This window comes from Sus scrofa, chromosome 13, assembly GCF_000003025.6.
Source record: "Sus scrofa isolate TJ Tabasco breed Duroc chromosome 13, Sscrofa11.1, whole genome shotgun sequence".
Taxonomy (NCBI): domain Eukaryota; kingdom Metazoa; phylum Chordata; class Mammalia; order Artiodactyla; family Suidae; genus Sus; species Sus scrofa.
In genome coordinates, this window is record NC_010455.5 from 119,488,940 (window position 1) to 119,514,620 (window position 25,681).

Sequence of the window (25,681 nt, forward strand, 5' to 3'; positions counted from 1 at the left end):
CATTGATGTTTTGATAAGGATTGCATTGAAGTTGTAGATTTCTTTGGGTAGTATGGTCATTTTAATAATATTAATTCTTCTACTCCATGACATGGCCTATCTTTCTATCTGTGTATGTTGTCCTCAATTTCTTTCATCAATGTCTTATAGTTTTCCAAGTAGTCACTTACCTCCTTAGATTTATTCCTAAGTATTTTATTCTTTTTGATACGATGGTAAAAATGATTATTTGCTAAGTTTATCTTTTTGATAGTTAATTGTTAGTGTGTTAGAAATGCAACTGATTTCTGTATATTAATTTTGTATCCCACAACTTTACCACATTCCTTGATGAGCTCTAGTAGTTTTTTTGGTGCCATCTATTCATAAGGTTGTCTATGTAGCCTTTATTGTGTTGAGGTACATTCCCTCTATACCTACTATACTGAGAGTTTTTATCATAAACGGACACTGAATTTTGCCAGATGCTTTTTCTGCATCTACTGAGATTATCATATGATTTTTATTCTTTAATTTGTTAATGTGGTATATGAAGTTGATTGATTTGCAGATATTGAGCCATCCTTGCATCCCTGGGATAAATCCCACTTAGTCATGGTGCATGATCCTTTTAATGTCTTGTTCAATTTAGTTTGTTGATATTTTGCAATTCTGTTCAGCAGAGATACTTGCCTGTAATTTTCTTTTTTTGTTGTTTATCTCCCTGGCCTCACAGAATGACTTTGAAAGTGTACCTTTTTCTTTTTTTTTTTTTTGGTCTTTTTGTCTTTTTGCCTTCTCTAGGGGTGCTTCCATGGCATATGGAGGTTCCCCAGCTAGGGGTCTAATCAGAGCTGTAGCTGCCAGCCTACACCACAGCCACAACAACGCAGGATCCAAGCTGCGTTTGCAACCTATACCACAGCTCACAGCAACGCCGGATCCTTAACCCACTGAGCAAGGCCAGGGATCAAACCTGCAACCTCATGGTTCCTAGTCAGATTCGTTAACCACTGCACCATGACAGGAACTCTGGAAGTGTACTTTTTTTTAAGTGTTTTGTAGAATTCACCTGTGAAGCCATCCAGTCTTTGACTTTGATTTGGAAGTTTTTTAAATTACTGATTCAAGTTCATTACTGGTAATCAGTCTTCATATTTTCTCTTTCTTCCTAATTCAGTCTTTTTTTTTTTTTTTTTTGCCACACCCAAGGCATATGGAAGTTCCCAGACCAGGGACTGAATCTAGACTGCAGCTGCAACCTGCAACCTATGCTACAGCTATGGCAATGCTGGATCCTTTAACTTACTATGCTGGGCCAGGGACCAAATCCACACCTCTGCAATGACCCACACTACTGCAGTCAGATTCTAAACCCATTGCACTATAGCAGGAACTCCCTAATTCAGTCTTGAAAGAGTGTACATTCCTAAGAATTTATCCATTTCTTCTAGGTTGTCCATTTTTTGGCATATAATTGTTGTAGTAATCTCTTATGATCCTTTGTATTTCTGTGGTATTGGCTGTGACTTCTCCTTAATTTCTGATTTTATTTATCTGGACCCTACATTTTCTTTTTATTGATGAGTCTCACTAAAGGTTTATCAATTTTGTTTATTTTTTAAAAGAACCAGCTCTTAGCTTCATTGATCTTTTTCTACTTTTTTATTCTATTCCATTTATTTATGCTCTGATCTTTGTTATTTCTTTATTTCTTCTAACTTTGAGTTCTGTTCTTATTCTTTTTATAGTTCCTTTAGGTGTAAAGTTAGATTGTTATTTGAGGTTCTTCTTATTTTCTTATTTTCTAAGGTAAAGCTTGTCCCTGCTTTTTTAATGGGAATGGCTTTTGCTGTGTCCCATAGATTTGGGATCATTGTGTTTCCACTTTAATTTATCTCAGGTATTTTTTATTTCTTCTTCAATTTTTTTCAGTGCCTCATTGGTTATTTAGTAGCATGCTGTTTAGTCTCCAAATGTTGGTGTTTTTTGCAGATTTTTCTTGAAGTTGATTTCTAGTCTCATATAACTGTGGTTGAAAAAGATGCTTGATATAATTTCAGTATTCTTAAATTTTATGATTTGTCCACTGATGTAAATATGTAAAAAATAAGATATGAAAATTTTAAATCAGGAAAGTTTCAGAAGAAGTTCAAACACTGGTTAATTAAACTTTTTAAAGAAGCAAGATACTCTGGTTAGTTAAATATTATTAAATATTTTTCATATTAATGAAAAAAGCATTTTTCAACTGTTTTGAAAACTTACATAAAAACATGTTAGGTAAAATTTACTAAATATAGATAAATTTTCTTTTGTTGATTAAATAGGTCTCATAAGAGGTTAAATCACTGCCTAGGGCTACAATCATACGGAGTGGCAGAACCAGCATCTGAAACTGAGTGTTCAGGGTCAAGCACTTGAGAGATCAATAGAGTTCAGTTAGTTTGGGAATATCACTTATTATATTCCATATTATATTTATTCCTAGAGAGTCAATGTGCCCTGGCATATTAAACACTCTAAGTCCTAAGAAGAAGTTTTTAAAATTTGGTTTAATTCTGCATTTCTAAATTCATTGACCCCAAAATCCTAACAGCTATACTATCTGTTTAGGAATGTAAGCTCTGGAGTCAAACAGCCCCATTCAAATTCCAGCTCAAAGGCTTAGCCATGTCACTTAACTTATCTAATCCTCACTTCCCTCATCTATAAAATGGAAATATAGGAGTTCCCGTCGTGGCGCAGTGGTTAACGAATCCGACTAGGAACCATGAGGTTGCGGGTTCGATCCCTGCCCTTGTTCAGTGGGTTAAGGATCTGGCATTGCCGTGAGCTGTGGTGTAGGTCGCAGACACAGCTTGGATCCCGCGTTGCTGTGGCTCTGGCGTAGGCCAGTGGCTACAGCTCCGATTCAACCCCTAGCCTGGGAACCTCCATATGCCGCGGGAGCGGCCCGAGAAATAGCAACAATAACAACAACAACAAAAAGACAAAAAATAAATAAATAAATAAATAAATAAATAAATAAAATGGAAATATATAATACTAATGCCACTTCAAAGACTTGCAAACAATGGATGATAAAATGCATATAAAGTACATATTAAGTGCTCAACAAATTTAGCCAAAACTGTTGTTAACATTTCTCAAAATTAGTGTTTGTGGAACATAATGTGAAAGTGTCATCATAAATATTCAGATAAAAGGATAAACTGAATAGACAAGTAATTGCTGTAGGTCTATAACATGTCATGGGGAACAAAATTTATAGGGAGGCTTTCAGGTAGCACATATTTGTAAGAAAGACAATTATTTGCAATCCTGGCAAAGTTTGGATGATTCATGCTGCTCCTCTTCACCCAATCAGTGGAAAAAGAATATCTATTGTCCCATTAATTTAACCCATTTCCTCAACTAACCAAAAAAAAAAAAAAAAAGAAAGAAAGAAAGAAAGAAAACGCAGTTACTATTCCCAAAGAAAGATAAATCATGTTCTCTCTTTTTGAAACATAAAGCAGAGAATTATGTGGAGAAAATACTTTTCTTTTAAAATGTAGGGTTAGGTGAAATCATAAATGAATACAATATAGAGTATATGCAGCAGACTTCAATTAGGTTGATGAATTAGAAAATTCCTAGGGATATATTAGACAACTAATATTGCCATTGTCCATATACTTGTAAAACTATTATTTTTCTATACAGCACAGTATTTTACATATTATTGGAGAACTTTAATAAACTAAACATCCCTTTGATGTTGTCAATAACAATTTCATCATGTTAACACAAGAGAAAAATCGAGGCTTTTACTAATATTTGTATATGGAGTTCCCGTCATGGCTCAGTGGTTAACGAATCTGACTAGGAACCATGAGGTTGAGGGTTTGATCCCTGCCCTTGCTCAGTGGGTTAAGGATCTGGCGTTGCCATGAGCTGTGGTGTGGGTCGCAGACATGGTTTGGATCCCACGTTGCTGTGGCTCTGGCGAAGGCTGGCAGCTACAGCTCCAATTAGACCCCTAGCCTGGGAACCTCCATGTGCTGTGGGAGTGGCCCAAGAAATGGCAAAAAGACAAAAAACAAACAAACAAAAAAAAACTAATATTTGTATATGGTTGAGAAACAAATGCTTGACTCTAATGACTGAATAGATTTGTTTTTGTTTTGTCAAAAAAAAAAGAATGAAATATGTTTTGTTCAGGCTATCTTGTCCACATATTTTTCTATAATTAAGCTACCTCTCTTCAATGCATTAGTCACCTAATTTATACCTGGATAGAATTGTATGTCTCATCAAGATATCTTTATTTGACCCAGGATTACATAAGTAGGTTGCCTGATGTATTATTCCTTGTAAAAATGTTTATCTTTCCTGAATGTGAATGATGAGCATTTGATTCATTTGTTCGTGTCTCTTTAAGGATGATTTATTGATGTCAATGATACTTAGAGATCTGAAAGCAATTAATGTTGCTTCAAGTAAAGTTAATATGGCAGCCCTACTGAAGGTATCCAGGGAAAACATTGCTACTTGTATTGTTAAGATCACTTTGTGACTGAAACTCTAACAAGTCACCCTCAAGAATTCATTGTATTTTTGTAAGCAAATTGAAGAGAATATATATAAGTAGATACAAAAAATATTTCCCTAGTTCAAATGTTACATGTATACAAAGGTAGTTAACAGAGCCAAGATAAACAATGTAAACCTGATCTCTTTGCTTTTCCCTTTCTCTTGCAGCTTGCAACAGCAGTTTTGTTTTATTTTGACATTACAGAAATTTAAAGTAAAAGTACTATTTGTTGTGTAAATTAAAACATGTGATTTGAACTATGGCATGTTTCTGAATTCATTAAAATCATCACATATAATGCTATCCTCTGATAACTCTCCCCTCTGATCAGAGGGACCTCTAAACTCTGCTCTTACATGGCAGCTACAGAAACAAAGCCAGCTCTTTCAGTAGGTTCTTTCTGGCTGCCCAACCCCACTGATCCTCAGGAGGTGACATGCAAGCAGTGGGTAAAGATGCTTCTCTCCTAGCAAGAGGAGGTGGGAAGTACAAAATGGGGCTGGTACAACCTCATTTAATCAGAAATTGGAATCTGATGAGGTTACAAGGTGAGGAAACAGTACTCATATTGGGCTTTTTTTCTGGAAAGTTGATGCTACATGCAAACTATCAGGGAAGTATATTGATATCTACTCAGTTTTCACAGTAAAAAAGTTCTTTTGACCAGTCAATTTTTGAAGTGTGTCCTTTGCTCATGAACAGTTTCCTTCGCTCTCCCAAAAAGTTTGGTATAATTTCTTTTTCTCCTTTCCTTTTTCTTTTTTTTTTTGGGGGGGGGGCTTGTATGTTTCAAACTGCTTGCACTTCCACAAGTCTCAAGGTATTTCTGGTTGAGGAAAACTGGCTTCATACAGACATCAGAATATATCATTCCTAACTTCCAAAGCAATTTCATTTATCTGCAAATACATTGAAGTCAGTATTCTTTATCATTAAAAAAAAAAAAAAGGATAAAAGCAAAAACATGGATGGACCTGGAGGGTATTATGATAAGTCAAATAAGTCAAGGAAAGACAAATACTGTATGTTTTCACTTAAATGTGAAATCTAAAAACAAAAGAACAAATATAACAAAATGGAAACAGACTTAGAACAAACTATTAGTGGTTGCCGGAGGGGAGGAGGGTGGAAGATGAGCAAAATAGCTGAAGGGAATTAAGAAGTACAAATTACCAATTATAAAATAAGTAAGTCACAGGGCTGTAATGCACAGCGTTACATATAGTCAATAATATTAAAATATAGCCAATAATCTTGGAATAACTTTGTGTGGTACATAACCTATGAAAATAATGAAACACTATATTATATACCTGAAACTAATGTAATATTGTAAATTAACTATATTTCAATTTTTTTCAAAAAAGGATTTTCAAATATCATAAAGGGCTCCTGTGGCACTGCATTGTTGCACCATATTAATACAGAACTCTTTAGTCTTCATTTACTTGAGCAGCCCCTGTAAAAAATCCCTGCCAGAGAGTGAGAAAGAGGGTTAGCAGGGAGTTCCCGTCGTGGCGCAGTGGTTAACGAATCCGACTAGGAACCATGAGGTTGTGGGTTCGATCCCTGCCCTTGCTCAGTGGGTTAACGATCCCGCGTTGCTGTGAGCTGTGGTGTGGGTCGCAGATGCAGCTCGGATCCCATGTTGCTGTGGCTCTGGCATAGGCCGGTGGCTACAGCTCCGATTCGACCCCTAGCCTGGGAACCTCCATATTGCCGCGGGAGCGGCCCAAGAAATAGCAAAAAGACCAAAAAGAAAAAGAAAGAAAGAAAGAAGGTTAGCAGCCAGAGATCTAGATGCCAAATGGTTCCTCACTCACAGTGGCATCTGGATGGGAGGTTGGCTTGCCTCCGGGACTCTTGGCCAACAGCACTGTTGTCTATACAGACGGCTGTGTATCTGTCCAAGGGTCCAACAACTGTGTGTGTGTATTTTGGTAAGCTTTTATTTCTGGGCCAAAGATTTCCATGGCATTTTTGCATCTGTTGGCATCAATTCTATATTCAGCTCCCCCCATCCCCACCCACTGCTACATTTTAGTTTCTGATGAAAAACACTGCAGATAGATGGAAACGAATTAAGAGAAGAAAATGTTTCTTGCTATTTTTTCTTAAATCCAACAAAACATATATAGGCATGGCATTGACATTATTCTAGATGGACTGTCTTCCTTTCTCAAGCCTTGAATAATGTAGAAATTCCCAATCACAATTCAAAAATGTCCTAGATTCTTGCAAGATTTAGATAGAACCTAATTATAGAACTATCAGAAGTCACTTTAATCATCAGAAATATAGTGGACCATTACAAAATTTAAAGTCAAATTACTCTTTCAATGTTCCAGAGAAAAAAAGTCATTTTATAATTTTATAAATGTTATTACTGCAGTATAACACCAGGAATTGCCACACATCAAATCAACTAGCTTACTGAAGTCCTGCCTTGTTTTTGCAGGGCTACAGATTTTCAACTCAAAATTATTTGCTTTGAGGGCACTCCCAAACTAGTGTAATTCAATTGCCATCTATCAGATGGCCACTTTACACAAAATACTAGGGGATATAAAGTCGAATAAGATATCTACCCCAAAAAGTTCATTTTTTTTTTTCCTTTTTGATGAAGAAAGTTGGAAGAGACTTTAAACAAGTAACAAGAGCATCGGGAAAAAAAAAGTAAAATCTAGCTGGAGATTCAAAGTACCATATGACATATTCCAGGAATGCGGTAATAAATAAATGAACCCCGTTGTTATATATATCTTATGGAAACATTTCAGTTGAGATTAGTGTTTTAAAACTGGAAGGGTCTGCAAAAATCATGTAATCCAAAATTATTCTTCTATACTTTTGATGAGGAAACTGATGGCCAAGAAGAAATGGTTCAGTCATGATCAAACAGTAATTAGTATGAGGATACAGATCCAGTTCTCTCTCAATGCTATTCCTCATTATTTTAGAGTTACGGCATACTTAAAATACAATTTTCAGGGAAATCCTTTAAAATACCATGGCATGATTTCACAAGAAAATATTAAACAATGAATGAAGACTAGGGAATTACTCTTTGATATAAATGAGAGATGAGGTTATTACAATTACAAGTAATTCTCTTTGACTAGAGTGGCTGGGGCAGGACTCCCAGAGAGATCACTAAGAAATAGCCTATAGATATTGCAATTAATAGTAGAAAGGGCATCTGCCACAACTCTTCCCTCCCTATAGCTTGTAGACATCTCTGTGGAGAAAGGAGGTACATCCAGAAGCTTGTAGATGACCACAATGCTTCTTCCATCAACTTAATGACCATAATGTCATTTTAAAAATGGCCTTCATGCAGATCCACCACTTAAATATCACTCACCAGAAATGTGCTACCTTCTGAAAAAGACTGAGGCCTCTGTGTTCTGTGAGTAGGGTGTTAAAGGTGTTTAAATAGTCATGTTAAATTGAAGTTATCATACCTAGTAAATATAATGTTGTCTGTATTGAATGCTATTGAGAAAAGCTCTCACCAACTTGGTATAAGCAAAATAAGATTGTTTTCTGAGTTAAACTAATTAATCAGCACTTAACACAACTTGAACCATGTTGAACTCATAATCAACACACAAAATCAATTAAAAGAGGCTGAAGAATCCCCAGACCGGAAAGACTTCTCCATAACCTAAAAGAATTAGCAGATCTGAAGGAAGACTATGTCAATTAGGAGGGAGATTGGTCAACTGCACACACACACACACACATACACACACACACACACACCAGGAAAAAAAAAAATCAAAGAGCTGTGTTTGGGCAGTGGCCATCCCATAACCATCCTAGGTAAGAGTTCCCTGGTCCAAGGATTCAGCAGTATTAATTGTGCCTTTTTATTTTCTGTATTTTCTGATATTCTGACCTCTACCTAGGGCTTTACAGAAACTGGAGAGACTGTCCCTCTGGGGGCTAGCAAATTCTACACATAGCCAATAACACAAAGTGGCTACACTTTCATATACAAACCGTTGGATTCAAAGCCCATTCGCCTAACTCCTCCCTTTATCTAGCTTTTACACTTTGGCCACTATCCTTGGGCCCTAATCATCTCAGGGCCAGGTCCCAGACAACTAGAAATAGTCTCTAACCCCTGAGCCGGTGGAAACTAGCTCAAATTAGTTCAATCCTAAACTCATTCATGCTGCCTCATTTATTCCTTTCCTCAAAAATGAAGGTTCTTGCCCATGATTTCCCTTGCTCCTTCTGCTTTCTGAGCAACCCCAGTGCCGCTCTGTGTGGCCCCCTGCACAGCATGCTGTGCCTCCTATTTCTAGGGACCTGCAAATATAAAACTTTTCCCCTCATGAAGTCATTTCCATGACAGTGTGACTGCATATCACTAATGATACTTAATTAAATCCCAGGTACATTTTAAAACCACCACTCCAGTGCAGTGACAGCTAGAAAATCTCTATTAGCCTGAAATCTTTGAACCAACTATACACACAACAATCTTTTACAGTCTCCTGTCCATTCTTATCCTGCGCTCTAATTTGGCGTCTCAGGTGGCATGTCTTAGGAACAGCAGATGATTATGGGTCCGTACATTTCATTTTTCTCATTAACATATTAACAAATTAGATTTCTAGATTTCTACAGCAAGCTTGTAAGCTTAGTTAATATGAGTCTATTCCTAAAAGATCTCTTAATCAGACTTACCAGTCTTGTAAGCCTGTGCAGTGAAGGTCAAAGTCTAGAACCTTGTTTCTCAAAGTGTGGTCCTCAAACTGGTAGCGTCAGCATCACCAAGAGCCTGTGAAAAATGCAGAATCAAATATCATGCCCCGCTCTAGACCTACTAATCAGATGTGAAATTTAAAGATCCTACTTATTATGCAAATTAAAATTTGAAGAATATTGGAGTTCCCGTTGTGGCTCAGTGGTAATGAACCTGACTAGTATCCATGAGGACATGGGTATGATCCCTGGCCTTGCTCAGTGGGTTAAGGATCCTACATTGCCTTTAAGCTGTGGTGTAGGTTGCAGACGTGGCTCAGATCCCAAGTTGCTGTGGCTGTGGCATAGGCTGGCGGCTGCAGCTCCAATTAGACGCCTAGCCTGGGAACTTCCATGTGTAGTGGGTGTGGCCCTTAAAAGACAATGAATGAATTAATTAAGGAATACTACTCAGAGCAAAGATAAGCAAACTTCTTCTGGAAAGGGCTAAATAGTAAATGTTTTGGGTTTTGTGGCACATATGGTCTTTGTTGTAACTACTAAACTCTGCCATATTAGAGCAAAAGTAGCCGTAAACTCTATGGAAACAAATACGCATAGCTATATTCAAAAAATTTTTATGAATGGACAATGAAGTTTGACTTTCATATGATTTCAGTGTCACAAAATATTAAAAAACATTTTTTCAACCACTTAAAAATGTGAAACCATTCTTAGCTTTCAAGTTTTTACAAAGTGGCAGGCCACATTATCCTACTGCCTACCCCTACTGTAGACCATGCAAAATTCTATATGATCAAGTTATGCTTGAAGAATGTCTGAGGTGAGGCATTACCTGTCGACCCACCCCAATATCCCCATGTGCCAAGTGAGACTTTTCCTCTATAAATTTCCAGATGTGGATTACATTTTTTTTAATAATTAAATTTTTAAATTAAGACTTTATAGGAACACAGGAATTCTAGACCATAGATGTAGAAGTTAACAGAGAATGAGCTACCTCCCTAACAGAACTGTATCATAATCTGAAATATCAGTGCTTTCGCCAAACAGGCAATTTTCAGCTTATTTCATGTGGTGTCCTGAGTTGCCTGACTGTGAGAAGCAATGAGGAAGTGATAGACCAGTGGACCCTTCTATAATCCTGCACTCACATGCAACAAGAAATGATCAAAGCTCATGTAACAAAGTGCAGAAAGAAGCAGGCATAGAGTACCTACTACCTGATTTTAATCCATGTTTATATGTGCCAAATGGCAACAACACTTTGGTCTCTTGATTTTCTGTCACTATTTGTGCAGCAAGCTATCTACTTGGAAGCAGGCCACAAGCACCATCAGCCCTGCCACTATCTAGTTCATCTGTGAGCCACAGAAATGGTCTGGCCACCTCCAGTGGGTTTATTTTTTCCCAATGGGATGAGACAATTGACCTGACAATTCTAATTAGTGATATGAAGTGAGGGTGAATTCACAATATCACTCTGTTTGAATCATTAGATAGTTTTCTCTTCAACTGGATTAACCAAAAAAAAAAAGCATTTCTATTATGATTAAGTAGGAACTTCAAATAATTCCAAAGCTCCCACATGTGATGTATTTAAGTTTCTTGACATCCATTTCACAATAAGAGTTCTCTAAAATGAAAGAATTTTTACTTTTTACATTGAATCTTATTACATAAATTTCTAATTTTATATGTCTATCCACAGTTCATATATATATATATATACACACACACATCTATCTATCTATAATCACATAGGGAACTTTTTTACATGCTAATACCTAAGGGGCTCCCCAAGATCAATAGAACCTGGATACTTAGTGGTGTGTCCTGACATCTCTATTTTTAAAAAAAGTTATTCCAGGTTATTCTAGTATGTGGTAGTTGAAAATCACTGCTTTGTGATTCCCAAACAAAAGTGATATGTTTTATTATTAAATGACACTATTTTTCTGAAAGTGTTGTAGGACACACTTTTTTAAAATTCAAAAATAAATTAGAAACACTGTTAAAAGAAAAAATCATTATGATGTTTCATTAAAACTACTTCCAGAATGTTCTTAGGATCATTATAGATACAGCTGAAGCCATAAACCTCCTTTACTTTTGTCTTTTAATCTAGATAAATTGGCTTTAAATATTGATTAAATATGCTCCGACAAGCACATATTCCCTGTCTTAGAAATATGGTACTTTTATTACTGCTCAACACTATTTCAAAAACTATAATTGCACTATTCTGCCTCTGTACTTTCATCATTAATATCTCTGTTAGATGGTTAATATTAAAATACTAAATTACCAAAATGAAATTACTTTGATGTTGTTATTTGTATTTTTATTGTTCATGCTTGGTTTGTTACTAGCTCAGTTCCACCATAATATGAGATTGTGATAATTAAACATTACTCAGATCTCTCTACCATTACCCCAGAAGTTTCTGAAGACATTTTAGCCTCTGCCTCATTTCATCAATTCCAACTTCCATACTTTTGAGAAACATCTGAATAAATCAGAATGGCACCTTGGAATATTTACTATGAATCATTTCTCAATTTTCACTCAGGGGTAAATGGGAATAAAGTTGTTTTTTAAATTTTTGTTATTCAAGTATATGGAGGAAAAAAGATAATTAGTTCTTAAAACATTTCATCATGTTAAATGGAAAGTGAATGTAATTTGACTATTCTAATTTTAAACAGTTGTATTAATAATAATTAAATGTTAATTATTAGGTGCTTTCTATTCTAGGCACTGTGCTAGGATGCTTTACATAAATTATCTCATTTAATACTCACAGTAACACTATACTATAAATTGAAAATGCTCCTGGTTTATAGTTGAGAAGCTGAAAAATCAAGCAGATTAAGTCATTTACCCAGACTCATCCAACTAGTTAACAGGATCAAGGTTAGAAAACAGATCTTTAAGTTTCCAAAACCCACAATCTTAACCATTCTATACAATTCAACACTACCATTTACCATAGTAAATGACCTTGGGAAAAATAAGACAGACTGGGTTCCTTCCATCATTCACGCTTGCTGGCCTATACACAAAACTTGACTCTTGACTAATAATCAATCAGCTCAAACTGTTTGGAACTGTTCAATTCAGTAGAAGCAATCAAACTGGCAGTAGTTTTGAAGAGCTACCTCAGGAAGATGGTCCTTTCAGTTTGGGATTGAGACACAGATTGAGGGAATTCAGACTGTCAGTGTTTCCAGAGAAATATCCAATTCTGAAAAAAAAAATTTTTTTTTACTTGATTGAGCATCACATAGCATAAGTTTGTATCTGTGTTTTACTAGCACATTCCTTAATAGTTATTGTACATACATGTAAATGGATATAATGAATATGTGTATGTATGTGTATATGTGTCTATGTACACACACATACACAGATTACTAGCAGGTGAGCATAAATTAAACCAAGTGTGAATCCTGTTATTTTTTTAGTCTTTTCTTCCACACCTGGTAGATTTAAACCCCTACAGGTCATCTTGTCAAAATACAATTTTAGTCCTGAAATAAAATTATAGAACAGAAACAAACACAATCTATTATAACTCACTGCCAATGTTGCCAGATAACTACAAAAAAAATAGAGTGTCTCAGACAGAAATATCAATAACTTTAATGCGTGCGATTTGTTAACAGGGAAGAAAACAAGCAAACTTGCTCTCCTCTGACTGTCACTAATATTTATTCGTCCAGTGACTGTTAATCAAACCAAGTTTACAGTCCCGTACAGCACCTGTCACAGGTGCTGATCATTAATCAGCTATTACAGCAGTTTATTCTGCTGCTGACAACTCGCAATTTTCCACTGATTCAGCTAGTTTGTCAGGTGGGAATTATGGCATAGCGCATGTGACAAAACACATCACCCTTTTTTTTGCATTTTCAGGCTTCTCTCTCCTGCTTTCTCCCCCTTTTTAGACAAACAATATCTGGGAACTCAGAAGTAATAAGGCGGAATGCATAATTAATTACCCAGCTTGCTCTAATTAGGGATGAATAAGTTGTGTCCCTCTCATCATCACAAATGTGGTGATGGGTAATACCAGTTTATGCTGTATTAACTGCAAATATGCAATCCTTCTGAGAGCACTTTTGTTGATGAATTTGATGAATGTGACAATAATTAGCAGAGACAGATGAGAGCTAAATTACTACTGACAATGTAATGCTATCCTGCTCGAGGGCCTGGGAACGTGGCAGGATAACATGGCAGGGACCTGGGCCTCGTTTCTAATTAATAGTCTTTTTTTTTTTCTTTTCCTTTTTTTTTTTTTTTTTTTTTTTTTTTTTTTTGCCAGTGGGGGAAAAAGGAGTAACGGTAATTGTTTTCGTCAAAGGCTGCAGGGAGTTATCAGGGTAATAAAGTTAATTAGCAGAACAAACATCCTTTCACTGCCTTACCAGTCTGAGGAAAAGAGGGTAATTCAAACTGCAGAAAGATATGACTAGATGGGATGATAAGAAATTTTACACAGGGGGCCAATGGAGAAAAATTATTTTTCTTCCTTCATTTCTTTGGCTCAATGCATGGAAAGAAATTATATTGCTCCTTCCTTCATTTCTCAAAGTTGCTCATATAAAGAACTTTACTGTTATGATTTTGAGTCTAGGAAATAAAGTTAGATCAAATTCCACTTTCTTTCTTTTCTAGGTTGTGATAGGTTTGTTCAACTTCATCTTTATTCAAGTGACATTTTCTTAATGTCTCAGGCATAGAAGTAAGTTCAAATATTTGCCAAGGAGACCATTTAGCTGCATTTTGTCCTATAAAAATCTGTTTCATTCTCTGAACCTTGGAGAAAAGTAAGAAGTTGTTAAGTGATTTCTGCCAAGTAGTATTTGTTTATTCTCCTATGTAAAGTAAAACTTAAAATGGGCTTGCTGTACAATAGAAAATTGACAGAATACTATAAACCAGCTATAAATTTTAAAATATATACTTTAAATACCAAAAAAATTTTTAAATAAAAATACATACCATTTTATCCTATTTTTATAGCCTCAAAAAAAATCTTTATTTTTTTGTGGCAACATTACTTTTCATTTCCATTGTCACTTTTTTTAAATACAAGTAACCAATAAAAAAAGTGAACAGCTTAATGAATCTCAGTTTTACATTACAGTTTATTCAGTTTAGTAACATTGCTTGACATAAGTAGATACAACATAAAGAGAAAACATTCACCAAATATTCTGAAGACTTGCAAGTTCGTTTACTCCATTTATTATTAGTGGTTGCCCTCTTTTAAACATCCATCACTTGAAACATTTGTCTGATATTAAATATATAATACTAGAATGAAAGCCTTATGCCTTCTAAAATAAAATCCATAAGAAAATGTCCATAGATTTTTATTTCTGTTAGATACATTTCAAATTTTATTTTATGCTTTTTTGAGTCATTAAATATCTCACAAGTTTTACATATTTGTCATGTATATAACTGGGCACATACTTGTTTGTTGTCAGAGCTAAATAAAACAGCCTCCAGTGATGACTGTTTGATTCTAGTTACGAACATAGGAAGTAAATGGTAGGCCCTACTTCTGTGTTGACAGCAGGGCACCAGGGTGACCTTCCAGCACAGACTCCTGCATGGATAGCCTTCCACCAAGCATGGGGGGAACCTATACCAAAATGGCCTTAACTCCTAATATTTACATTTTAAAAGTGCTATGCTTGTCCCCAAAGACAAAAGCAATATGAGTATGGAGGACATACTATTGAATTAAGAACCACAAAACCCGAGTTCTTTACTCACTCTGCTGCCAACATCTGTATGATCATGAGCATTTCCCTGTCATTCCTCCAAACCTCAGTTTGCTCATCTGTGAAATTGGGTACCTTCCCTACCAACCTCACAGTATTGCTGTTAACACAAAATAAATCATTTTTTGTACTTTGGAAACCAAGAGTATCTGTGAATACACTGTTAACATTATTATAGTATAGGAAAAAAAATCATCAGAAATAATCTTGAGAAAAATCTATCTCCTTTTAATAACCTTCCCATATGTGATTAGTTGGAAACCAGAGCTTAAAGACCTGACAAGAAATTTTTGTAATAGAGGAGCTGAAATCTAGTTTTACCTTGTGCTTTTGCTACTAAATTTACCATAGAAATTATCATTGTAAAAATATCCCCCAAATTCATTTGGTCATGCTACCTACATTTTCAAGAATTTCTTAATCTCTTATTAGAAGGTATTAAGGTCAAGACTAGAAGAAAACTAGTCACTGGTCAATACAGCAAGATCAATTAGATTTGTCCAGTGAAACTGACATTTGAAAATAGCCAAGTTATCAGAGACACACAGGCATATGTGCACAGTGCACATACATACACACAAAACAGGGCATGCTGTGTTTGCCGTGCATCCTTAGGAATGTTGTAAAGTTTTTACCATATAATCAAACTTTATATAAGAAAACTCTATAAGTGAAAGAAACATGGTATGCAACTTTTAACAACTTGTAATAGTTCTTATTTAGCTACTATGTGAGGTAACAAGTTTTAATATAAGTTCATTTACAGAGAGATTGATTGAGAAACTATGTAAAAAAGTAACATAAAAATCCAAATGTGAAATTGCTTCTTTATAGAAATGGCTTGGAATTTTTATTATGAGAAAGAGAGTAACAGGGAGCATGTTTGTTTCTTTTGGGACCCACAGTGAATTTACCAAAATTCTGGTCTTTTCCCCTCTAGCTACTACATCAATCAGACCACAAGGTGCCCTTTCAGGAAAGTAATGGAGTATAATCAACCTAACTTCATTGATCTACAAGGACTACTGAAAATTATAAAACTTTCTTTGGGATTCTAACATGCCAGAAACCACTAGAAAAAGAAGTTTGATATCTCAGAGGTTCTCCTCATCGTGGTATAGAGACCAAAATGATACTTTCAAGTAAGTAATAATTCCCAATTATTAGTGTATTGGCTGAGCTAAAAATGCTTAAAGAAAAAAATTATCAGAATTAGAGATTTATCAATCAGATACCTTAGGCATTGGCTACATGTACTGTTGGTTTTATTATGAATATTCATGAAATTTAATTCTTTTACTTTTTACTCAGAATTTCTAGGCCTATGTTTTAGAGAGTATTTGACAAATCCTTAGTTCTTAAGGGCTCTAGAGCATTTTTTGCTTCTTATTGAGAGCAGAGAAGTGTTAAGTAGCTAAATAATTGCAAAGAACTAAAAATAAACCATATATTTTTTCAGATTTGGAATTATAAAATTTTTATTTAAATGTTGTCTGTAATCGAAGTGCTACATTACTACATAATGAAATTACAATACTCCTTAATGACATTAGGAAACTGCATGCAAAAAAGTATTTGTACACAAGGTGGTAATATTAGCAACCAACTACAGTACTTTTATTCCACTAAAACCCACAATAAGTAACAACAGATTATTTTCCCTGAGTGATCTCCAAAGAGTATGTTAGGTGTTCATACAGTGATAGAATGAGAGGGCACAGAGCACAGAAAACCTGTCATCACATGTCATCTAAGTAGCAGGGAAGGACAAATCACAGAAAAAGAGTAACTTCTAAAGATAAAATAAAATTAGGAGTTCCCATTGTGGCTCAGTGGAAATGAACCCAACTGGCATTCCTGAGGATTTGAGTTTGATCCCTGGCCTCACTCAGTGGGTTAAGTATCCAGTGTTGCTGTGAGCTGCAGTGTAGGTTGCAGATGCAGCTTGGATCCTGAGTTGCTGTGGCTGTGGTATAGGCCAGCAGCAGTAGCTCCAATTCAACCCTTAGCCCAAGAACTTCCATATGCCACAGGTGTGGCCCTAAAAAAAAATGAAAAATAAAAATAAAATAAAACATGGTAAGAATTCAAATATCCTTTTAAAACCTAAGTTTCTATTGACATCTATTTGGATATTTATCCAAAGATTAAATCCTAAATGTAAAATTGTTTCTGTAACTCTAACAAAATATTCCACTTGCCAGGATTTCTTCTGAAAGCCTTTGCCTCACCACCCTCCTTTGCTTTTGCAAACAGGTGTCCTTATCCCAATCTTGATTATAAGGTTGATCAGCAAAGGGCAATGTCTTACCCTCTCTTCATGCTTCTTATGTAGAAATTCAAGTTCTTTGATTTATATTAGCATAATTCAGAACAATTAAAAAGTGAAGCTGATATTAGTAAGTCACAAGCCTTATTTCTCATGAAATACTAGGCTCATTAACCCTATCATCAATACTAAAATATAACTTAACTAATATATTCCAACACAAACCAGTTTTTGAGTACTGGTACATTAATTATGACCTCTAAGATACAAATAATTAATTTCATTATCTAGCCCCCAGTTCCAATTATTTGTTACAGTGAAACATATTTATTCTCAGATACTTTTTCTTAAAAAAGTAAATTATGGCACCAGCAGGAACACAGAACTCAGTTACAAGGTAGAAAGCCTGTGTCATGAATCAGAAAGGTAGACAGATGTGTTTTCAATTTTAAGATTCTGCTCCCAAGAGATGAAAAGAGCAGAAATTGTTATTTGCAAGCTAGAAAGCAAAATATCTGTTCTTGAATTATCTAAGGGTGAGTCAGAAACTTAAACCCAAAGAAAAGTAATAAATAATGACAACAGATGTTTGTAAACCTGTGCTCCCCTGCTCAGTGTTTCTACGTGTTGTTTTGCTTTGATGTGCTGTCAGCCGCCTCTCACCTGGGAGTGGTGATATCTTATCAAAGCCCAAACAGTTCCTCTTCACAACAGACAGATAATAGTGCCTTTCAATTTATCATACTGGAAGTCTAAAAGAACCATGGGAACGAATGGTCAGGTGACAGCTTGATGGACAGTTTGACAGCCCTTAAGGCATCATGGGAAATGGTTGTCACCTGATTTTCAGAGCAACCAGGGAGATAACCTTCAGAATGATGAGGAAAACAAAAATCTGAATATTTGTATAAGATCCAGTGGCAGCATCAGTGTTTACTTAAGTGATAATAGGCATGAATTTAGATGATTCAAAATGTTATTATCAAACCTGAGACTTAAGTGATAATAGGCATGAATTTAGATGATTCAAAATGTTATTATCAAACCTGAGAGGTTTCTCCAAGTCCAGCAGTGCCCTTCATCTCTTTAGATGCCTTTTATATTTTTATTCAAATGTCATTTGGAAGATATATACATAATATAGGGCTTCTGACTTTAAAAAGACACAATGAAACATATTAAGTATTTAACCACATGCTGAATTTATTGTCTGACCATTAATATTCTCCAGTTTTGTAATCACTTTATTTTTTTACTAACTCCTTGTACACTTTTCCCTACTATACTTTGCACATTACTGTTCGAATTAGAAAGGCTGTCATAAAGAATTATATGGATCAAATTTCATACTCTGGGCTAAGTCAGCTTCATGAAGAAGTGAGAAACAAAACAAGAGACATCAATTGAAGATCTTTTGCACAAAAATGTTTGAATCTGTAATTATTCATTTACACAACCAACAAACAGGAATTGAGCACTTATTGCATACAAGGGTCTCATTGGGTATATAGAGATCAGAAAGATAAAACTCCAGCTTACAACTTGCTTACAGTTTGAGGGTGAGGATAGAGTCTTAAATTAATAGTATTCAGCAAACAAGATAAAGAGATCAGTCCAAAACCACTGCCTTCTGTTGGTGAAGCTTATCCACAGTTGTTTACGAAGTTGCCTCCTGCATATTCTCTCTTGTGTATTGTATATACAATTTAGACTTGTTTTATGGTCTGATCTGAGGAAACTGCCTGAAATTTGGGATTCTAAAGAAAAAAATAAGTACCCAATGTTCACACATTTATTGAGAGCCTCCAAAGCTTAAAACATGATTCCAGAAACAGAAGGGAGACAAAAGAAACTTGATATGCAATTCCCATGATTAAGAGAAGGAGGCCTCTAGACATCACAAACCCTCAGTCCCTTAGATATTTCAGCTACCTTATTTTTTCAGAGCCTACACTCAATAATTTTTATTTGAAAGTGATATATAACATATAGAAAAGTTATAAGAATAATACAGGAGTTCCCGTCGTGGCGCAGTGGTTAACGAATCCGACTAGGAACCATGAGGTTGCGGGTTCGGTCCCTGCCCTTGCTCAGTGGGTTAACGTCAGTGGGTTAACGATCCGGCGTTGCCACGAGCTGTGGTGTAGGTTGCTGACGCGGCTCAGATCCTGCGTTGCTATGGCTCTGGCGTAGGCCAAATTCGACCCCTAGCCTGGGAACCTCCATATGCCGCGGGAGCGGCCCAAAGAAATAGCAAAAAAGACAAAAAAAAAAAAAAAAAAGAATAATACAAAGAACTCCTAATTTACACTCATCCAAAATTCACCACTTAACATTTTCCCCAATTTGTTTTATCACTCCTATTCTCACCCTCTTTTTCTCCCTCACATACATAATCCTTCCTTCTAACTTCCTCTATCTTATTTAGCTATCTATATATTTTGTATATTTTAAAATAACTTAATGGAGGGAAATGAAATTAGATTTGTGTCTAATTCATCTTTATACTCCTTCACAAACCTAGAAATTGCCTTTTTATATTTAATAAAAATATATATGAATGAATGATAAATAATATTCAACTTAAATCTAGTCTTTGATCTTTTATGTTTGTGTTTATACATGAATATAAAAGGAATTATTTATCTAAAATATATGTAATATTTTACAAAACATGAATCTTCCCTCCAACTATGTCTGATCAATAAATGATTTAATAAAATAAAGAAACAATGAAATAAAATAAAGAAATACAGGAGAAATGTCAAATGACTTTCCAAAGGAAATAAAAGATAAAAGCTTCAGGTGCTGCTCGCTCTTTCTCTGGGACAAACAGACCAACTATAGGTTCTGGGAAAAAAGCTGAGATTTAAACAGAAACCATCTTTCTGAAAAACATCCTGGCACTATTATTGAAACTGGTACCATTTGGCTGCTTAATACTTTTGGGATAACACTCTGCTTTCATAAAATTTGATGCTTTGGATTCACATTCCAACATGATTTTCCAAATCCAGTTGCGCCAAAGCCAGACAAGCCAAACAAATTGTGAGAGCACCCTTAGTGTTTTCCAGAGAACTGAAAAAAGGCAGTAAATAATTTAAATGACTATTAACAACAAAATGTCCTCCATGAAATTCTTCACAAGAAGAATCTGAAATTATTATTTGAAATAAATGAAGCCAAAGTTTGCAAATGCAAAGCAAAATGCTTTTGAGTGCCATTTGTAGAGACTGATAAAAACACATTTTGCTTGTTTCAAATTGGGAGGACAAGATATAGAAGGAAGATTTATAATACTGATCCATGGACAAGGTTCAGAAGCTACAGAACAACTGGACTCAAAATCATCTTTGAATCAGAGCTGTGGTTAAAATGCTTTTCCTTTCCTTATTGAAATAAACCCTGCAGCATCAGGTTCTAACAGGTTCCAGATGTAGTCCTTAGCTCACCTGATATGAATTAAGTTCCATTGTTAACAATTAATGTAGTCACTTAAGCCAACTAAATAAGCTAAATATAAAGTCAGAATCAAAGTCTTATTTTTCACATTAATGCCAAAATTTGTGGTCTGGAAACTTAGAATACTAGTGTCGAATTTTCAGTCAGACTAAAATTTTCACAGAAAGAAAATTTCAGACTAAAAATTCCACAAAAAGAAAAAGTGATTAGTCAAGTCATAAAACCATTTTTAAAACATGACGTGCACCTTCCCATTATAAATTTCAACATATAAAAATGGCTCTTTTTTTTTTTGGATTGTTAAGCAGCAGTTTGAAGGACACAGAAGTTTTAAATTATTATTAACTGCTTAGTACCACCTGTGACACAGTCTGCTCTCAATAAGCGCTAATTCCCTTTTCTTTGATTACTATTGGAATCCTTATTGATTGACTTGTGTCAAAAGACAGGTTATTCAAAGCCTTAAATTAACCTCTTTCTTTCAGTTACACTGAAGCATAAACCAGGGTGTCAGCAGATACTAATCTTTCTGCTGGGTTTATTTATTTAAAAGGATTCAGCACAAAAATAATCCTAAATCATAAGACTAACATTGACAATGTTCAGAAGACACAATTCTTCCCAAAGACCAAAAAAAAAAAAAAAAAAGACTCTTTGCTTGCTACTAAAATCCAATTCGAATTCTCCTTAAATATTTTCCCTACTATTCCATGAAGCAATGATAGAAGAGTATTTGGATTATGTTGTCCAATACATTTATACAGATATCTGAAAACTACAAAATTCAAGATATTATTTGCATTTTGTTACTATAGAATCAACGAGCTATCATCAAAACAATAACATCACAAATACAGTGACAAGCATTATGTTCAAGTACTTAAAATAGATTATCTCATTTAATCTTTACACCACTGAAGGAGGCATTACCACTATCATTATCATCCTCATTTTATAGATGAGAAACTTGGTCATGGAGAGAGTAAGTAGCCTGGTCAAATCTATATAGACTATCAGTGGTGGGTTGAAATTCCAAATGATCTACAGAAAATGCATTATGCTCACTTAGATATGAGTTTTAAAGAACAGCAGACCCTTTATTCTAAAAAAAAAAAAAGAAGAAAGAAAAAAGAAAATTATATAACCATATCATTACTTTTCATCTCTTAGGTAATAATAAAACCTAATTCTATGTCTAGTCACTTATGATGGAGCATGATAATGTGAGAAAAAAGAATGTATACATGTATGTGTAATTGGGTCACCTTGCTGTACAGTAGGAAATTGGCAGAACACTGTAAACCAGCTATAATGGAAAAAAATAAAAATTATTACATAAAAAGTTTAAAAAAAATAAAATTAAGAATACTCCTATTTAAAAAAAAAAATCCTAAATATTTAAAGCATTCATAGCATTCTTTAGACTGCAGTTCTCAAACTTTGTCTTCAGAAACCTTTTACATTCTTAGAAATTATTGAAGACCCATCCAAAGAGCTTTTATTTATGTAAGTCAGATCTACCAATATTTATCATATTAGAATTAAAACTGAGAAACTTTTAAAACATTTAATAATTTATTTCAAAATAACCATAAGTTACTCATTATATGTGACCATAACTAATGTTTTGAAAATTAATATATTTCTATCAAAAAAGTGGCATTACTTGACTTTTTTTTTTCAAATCCTATAATATCAGGCTTAGTAGAAGACAGCTCAATATTCACATCTGCTTCTGCACTCAATCTGTTGTGATTCTGAAGTATATCAAGAAAGTCTGACCTCTTGCAAATGTTCAGTTAGGAAAGGGAGGAATGCTTAAATAGCCTTTTCAGATAACCATGAATATCATTCTTTACATAACACCAAAACTTGATGACTATTGCTTCCTTAGAGGTTAGTTCCCATATGGAATTTGAAACAATATCAGTGAACTTTCTGTACACTGTTATATTCAAATCCATTGGTTTATTTTTTTTAATTTTTATTTTTTTTTGTCTTTTTAGGGATGCACCTGTGACATATAGAGGTTCCCAGGCTAGGGGTCTAATCTGAGCTGTAGCCACCAGCCTACGCCACAGCCACAGCAATGCCAGATCCAAGCTGCATCTGCGACTTATACCACAGCTCACAGCAACGCTGGATCCTTAACCCACTGAGCAAGGCCAGGGATCAAACCCATGTTCTCATGGATGCTAGTTGGGTTCATTAACAACTGAGCCACAATGGGAACCTCTATTTGGCATTTTGAATGATCTTTTACTTATGCCTGGTTTTGAAATATCATTGTCCTCTGGAGAATATTGGTCCATTTCAAATCTTTCAAATGTTAACATATTTCATTATATTAATCAGTTATTAATATTTTAAAATCAAACAAAATTAATATTACCACTGATCTTATCAGAAAGCCAGAAAATAATATCACTAATCTCATCAGCAAAAAAGATTGTTTGCAATTCAAACAATCGTGATAGTGCTTTCCTTGAGACAACCTTCTTACTTCAGTACATAGCAGAAATCCTTTATGTGTATTTTTATATGTATTTCCCATTTTGTTACACAGGATGTTAAAAAAAAAGACATGTACTCAGGGGAAAAGATTTAATAAAATTAATAATATTACTGTTTAATCAAGGAAATTCTTAAGCGCAACTGGCTTTTTTTTTTTATAAGTGTGCGGAAGGGAAGAATATGATGACTATTAGTAGAGTTTAGTGCCACTGCATTAAATCATCAGAATTTTACCCACTATTGTTTTTGCACAATCAGTGCAAAATGCCAACATAGTGAAAAAAACAAGTACTATCTTAATATTATCACAAAAATAATTTTTGATTTCATGGACTCCTTGAAAGGGTCTCAGGGACCCCTTGGGGGGACTCCTATAGACCCTTTATTTTAGAGTCATTTTGGATTTTGAATATGACACTAGTTTATCATTTTCTTCCTTCTTCTGGTTGTAATCTAATAGAGACAATACAAGGACTTTTGTTGCCAAATTTTCTTCTTCATGTAACATTTTTAAAAGCTTTACTTTGAGTAGAAACAGAACTAAAACATTTATCATAGGAGTGGTACAGGTGAGGATAGAGTTAAGGGGGATATGTTCTCCTTGAGCTTCAAGTATTATCTGCCATTTCTCTACTAAGGCATTGCTAACCAGGGGCCCACTTCTGGGCTCTTTGCTGGTATGCCAACACCACACCACACCTTCTATCTTCCTTTTAAAATGTTACTCATTCTTCAAGGTCTTCCTCAGTAAAGCTTAGTGACTCCAGGTTCCATATTATTCCCTCTTGTATTTCTTCAGCATTTTTTCCAGCTCATTACCACAGTGTTCAGTTCCCAATAGGCACCCAAGGAAAACCATTATGGTCAATATAAACTGTCAAAAAAAACCATGAAAGTTACTTTATTGGAAGAATGATTTTGTTCAAATGATTTGCCACATATTATGGTTCTAGAAAAGCAACACAAAATTAGAGACAATGAAAAATTCAGAAAAACAATTTCCCTAAGGAAGTTACAAATTGTTTTATCCTCTAACCACTGAATAATTTTGAGCAGTGAGGTTTTACTGCAAAAGAAAGAGTAAAATGTTAGCTATAAGACTGGCTATGGACTGAACAATATTTATAATAAATGAAAAGTGGAAAACACGATGTTGTCTGACTTGTCATCTCAAAAGACTATGTGTTTATAAGAATAAAGTAAGTCCAGTTCCATGGGCTTGAGATCCACAAAGAAGTTTGGACTCCCATCTATAACAATAATTAAAAATATCTATTTCTATTGAAATAATGACTACAGCCAGAGGAGAACCTCAAAGCCTCAGAGAAAAGCATGGCAGCTAGACTGAGGAGGACAAAGCAGAGAGACAGCCATCAATACCACTGCCCCCAGACACCACAGCCTGAGACACTCAGGCAGGGGCTGGGTGCTGAGACTCAAGCTTTGGAGAAAGAGAAATATAAACAAAATGAAGAAGCTCAGGAACCATTCCCAGTTAAAAGAACATGAGAATTCACCTGAAGCAGCAAACAATGAAACAAACCTGTGCAGCCTAACAGACACGGAGTTCAAAAAGGAGATAGTGAAAATTATGAAGGAATTAAGAGCAGATGTGAAGGAATTAAGAGCAGAAATGAAGAGTAATGCAGATTACTTTAGAAAAGAACTAAAAGATATAAGGAGCTAAGAAAAATTAGAAAATTCATTTGCAGTGATGCAAACTGAGTTAAGGGCACTAAAGAGCAGAATGAATAATGCAGAGGAATGAATTAGTGACTTGGAAGAGAGAATAATGGAAATCACCCAGTCAGGACAGCAGACATAAAATTAAATGAAAAAACATGAAAGCAATATAAGAGATCTATGGAATAATATAATATATGGGTCAATCTACACATAACAGGGATTCCAGAAGAAGAAAAAGAAAAGGGGACTGAAAATATATTTGAAGAAATTATGGCTGAAAACTTCCCAAATGTAAAGGAAACAGACATCAAGATACAGGAAGCAAAGAGGGCCCCAAACAAGTGGAACCCAAACAGACCCACACTAAGACATATTATAATAAAAATGGCAGGAGTTCCCGTCGTGGCGCAGTGGTTAACGAATCCGAAATCCGACTAGGAACCATGAGGTTGCGGGTTCGGTCCCTGCCCTTGCTCAGTGGGTTAACGATCCGGCATTGCCGTGAGCTGTGGTGTAGGTTGCAGACGCGGCTCGGATCCTGCATTGCTGTGGCTCTGGTGTAGGCCAGCGGCTACAGCTCCGATTAGACCCCTAGCCTGGGAACCTCCATATGCCGTGGGAGTGGCACAAGAAATAGCAAAAAGACAAAAAACAAAAAACAAACAAACAAAAAAA